Raw genomic sequence first — 3,890 nt, forward strand, 5'->3', positions numbered from 1 at the left:
TAATAATAGCTCATCTTTGCTACCTGATACTTACTATGTGCCAGTCACTGTTTCAAATGAATTAACTCATTTAGTCTTTGGAATTAGCTTGTGAGATAAGTATTATTATTATTATTTTTTTTTTGAGTTGGAGTCTCACTCTGTTGCCCAGACTGGAGTGCAGTGGCCGCTCCCAGCCACCGTAGACTTGACCTGCTGGGCTCCAGCGATCCTTCCGCCTCAGCCTTCTGAGTAGCTGGAATTATAGGCATGCACTACCACGCCCGGCTGATTTTTTGATTTATTATAGAGATGTGGTCTTGCTGCTCAGGCGGGTCTCAAACCCGCGGGCTCAGGCAATCCACTCACCTCAGCCTCCCAAAAGCGCGGGATTACAGACTGAGCCACCGAGCCTGGCGAGATAAGTATTATTAATGTTCCCATTTTACAGGTGAGTAAACAAATATACAAAATATTTTTTAAATGTGTCCTGGGATTCAACCCCAGGGATTGTGACTCCAAAACCTGAGCTGTTATGTACCTGAACTTCCTTGATTGGCCTATTTCGTCCAGCTAGAGATCTCTAGGGCAGAAGGGAGGTAGAGTCCCTGGCTGCTCCCATTGTACAGTCTTCTACCTGAACCTATTATTTGGAAATGAAAAGTCCAGCTGAGATGGGGAAAGAAGTAGAAAACCACTTTGACCTGTGTGCCAAAGGATGGCCTCTCAATTGGGAGTGTGGGTATTTGTTCCAGTTTCTCAGATATGTCTTTGTCTAATTCAATTTGCTAAACGTAATTTCTTAAAATGAAAGTTTTATCCAGAAATGGATACATGCTCAGGTAAGAGTTCTAAAAAAGTGTTTTGGCCCATTAGACCATAAATAAATAATTGTAATTGTTTCTACCATCACCAGCTCCTGAGCAGTAATGGGCTGTGTGGCAATGTACCTTTTACAGATGGCTGTCTCTAATTGAAAGCCATGCCAAACAGCTGTCCGAAATGCAGACGACCAGACTGGGGGAAGTACTGCCAAATGGGAAGAATGAAACAAGTACTGTGGCAGAATGATAGAAACATATATCTTAAGAAGACGCTTTTTTATTAACTGTTATAAAAAGCTCAGGCAGAAAAGGAAAGCACCAACATACTTGAATTTCTTGGTTCAATTTCACAAAACTGAAAATGAAGAGGACAGTTCCTGCCTTCAGGGTAGGGGATGTGGTGGGGGATAAGACAAAGATACAAGTATTTCTAAAATAAAACAGATTATGGAAAGAGGTACAATAAAGGGCTATGGAAATTCCAAGCTTGGAAGGGAACCTTGAGCTGCACATAGCCACAGCTATGGCCAACTCTGATTTCGGTCAATCTACTTGCATCATGCTTGGCCTTTTGATCTACAGAGTCTGCAAGATAACAAATTTGTGTCATTTTGAACTGCTAAGTTTATGGTAATTTTCTACCCAACAATGCAGTACATTATATTGATTGATTTTCTTTCTTTCATTTTTTATTTTTTTATCATTTATTTATTTATTTTTTTGAGTTGGAGTCTCACTCTGTTGCTCAGACTGGAGTGCAGTGGCCGCTCCCGGCCACCGCAGCCTCGACCTGCTGGGCTCCGACGATCCTTCCACCTCAGCCTTCCAAGTAGGTGGAACTACAGGCATGCACCACCACGCCTGGCTAATTTTTGATTTATTGTACAGATGAGGTCTCGCCAAGTTGCCCAGGGTGGTCTCAAACCCCTGGACTCAGGCAATCCTCTTACCTCGGTCTCCCAAAGTGCTGGGATAATAGGCATGAGCCATCGCACCCAGCCAACTGATTTTTTTTTTTTTTACTTTATTAAAATACCGTTTATTTCACATGCATAGTTTTGTCTCCCCACCATTTCCATGTCTGACCACCAGTACTACTATGCCCTATCATAACATTCCATACATACTTAAAACCAAGCAAAGGGTGGAGTTCCATCTTTAAAAACTAAACAGGCATCTTGGACAACACATTCTTGGCAATGGAACCTGAACAACATTTATCAAACATGGTAGGGAAAGTTTCTCACTCTGCATTATAAAAAGGACAGCCAGATATTAACTGTTACAGAAATGAAATAAGACGGAAAACTTTTAACAAACTGTTTAAACTATTTTCTTAAAGAGATTTCCTCCACTGCCAGAGATCTTGAATAGCCTCCTGGTCAGTCATCCGAAAGCAATTCTTCACGTAATTGATGAACTTGGCTTCCACCTTGGGAAGAGAACCACCTTTTTCTATACTTGCTTGCATTTGCCTTAATGTCTTCTACAGAGCTAGGTCCTTTTGGTGTTTTGGGAGCTTTTTCCTGTTTTTTGATGGATTCTTGACCTTTTGATCTTGGTGTTGATGGTTTTGAGTCTTTTCCATTCTGGTTTGATTTTTGTGCATTTTTGGCTGGAGTATCTCGGACAGATTTCTTCACTGGAGTTTTTTCTTCAGTTTCCTCATCATCAAAATCATCATCATCATCATCATCATCTTCATCAGCAGCAAGCTTTACTTTTTTCTGAGGAACCTTGCTACCACCTCCAGGAGCAGATCTTTATCCAGATATACTTAAGAGTTTTACCTCCTCATCCTCTTCATCTTCTGACTCTGCATCTTCTTCCACAGCTACTAAGTGCTGTCCACTAATATGCACAGGCCCTGAACCACACTTCAACTGTAAGACCACGGGTGATATTATTTCAAAGCCCTCAAGGGAAACCGTTGGCTGCATAGACATTTTCAAAGTTGCCAGTGTTACTTTTATTGGGCTGCCTTCATAATTCATTGCCTCTGCTTCAACGATGTGCAATTCATTCTTTGTACCAGCCCCTAAACTGACCATTCTTAAAGATAACTGGTGCTCATTTTCATCATTATCCACCTTAAAGTGATAATCTTTGTCGGCCTTTAGTTCACAACCGAAAAGATAGTTCTGGGGCCTCAGGGGGCTCATGTCCATGTCCATCGAATCTTCCATAGGGTGGTGGCTCACACTTAGGTGGAAGAGAAAGGGGACGGAGGCAAACGACTATTGCTCCAAAGAACAGCCATGCAGGACGGAATCACACCAGGGACCCCAACTGATTTTTGAATGTTAAACCAACCTTACATTCCTGGGATAAACTCTATTTGGTCATGGTATGTTGTAATTGTATATACCATTGGATTTGAGTTGCTAAAATTCTGGAAAAAATTGCTTATATATGTTCATGAGGAACATGGCTTTAAGTGAAAGTGAGAAGAAATTTGAAGGAGAAAGAAATGGGAGTAAGGTAAGGAAGGAAAATGTTATAGGCAAAAGAACAACACAAGCAGAGGTGGGAAAATGTCAGGATGTGCTTGGAAATCCCCCCCATTGTTTAATTTAGTTGGATAAAGTAGGAATGAGGCAGGAAAACTAGGGAGTAGAATTTAGCCTTCATTTGGGAGACAAACTGAAGAGCCATTGAAAGTTTTTGAGGCACATAACAGAATGAACATGCCAGTCACGGGGTGTAGTTTGAAGCAGAACTTAGAGGATGGCAGGGAGGCCCTTGCAGTTGTATGATTAGAGGTCACTAGAGACTGAACCTGGGCACAGTAAGGGTGAAGTGAGGAAGCAAGAAACGCAGGAAGAGCTCTGACCCATAGCCCTCATGTTGCTAAGCCTAGATGCTAGATTGGCCTGAAAAAGAAGGAGCCAACTAAAAGAGGCTGGGTAGCTGGAAAATGGAAGAGGCCTTAATACAAATAAGAAGGTTGATTGGAAAGGAAGAGCTTTAGAGGAGCACTTTTTTGGACCCAACTACTGAAGCCAAATCTGAAAACCACTGACCAACCACAGATCCAATTCCTCATGTTCCCAGTAGATCCAAGTCTGGCTGGGTAGGCCCCAGAGA

The 3,890-nt window shown here is 42.0% G+C and overlaps 1 pseudogene across 1 annotated transcript; it reads right to left on the reverse strand.

The window, feature by feature from the left end:
• Positions 1 to 1,866: 1,866 nt before the first annotated feature.
• LOC103250542 lies at positions 1,867 to 2,989 on the reverse strand (annotated as a pseudogene). Its single transcript, XR_503671.2, has one exon. The product of XR_503671.2 is annotated as a nucleophosmin pseudogene (transcript).
• Between the last annotated feature and the right edge of the window lie 901 nt (positions 2,990 to 3,890).

Source organism: Carlito syrichta, unplaced genomic scaffold (genome assembly GCF_000164805.1).
Source record: "Carlito syrichta isolate Samal-C Ts95f unplaced genomic scaffold, Tarsius_syrichta-2.0.1 Scaffold130587, whole genome shotgun sequence".
Classification (NCBI taxonomy): domain Eukaryota; kingdom Metazoa; phylum Chordata; class Mammalia; order Primates; family Tarsiidae; genus Carlito; species Carlito syrichta.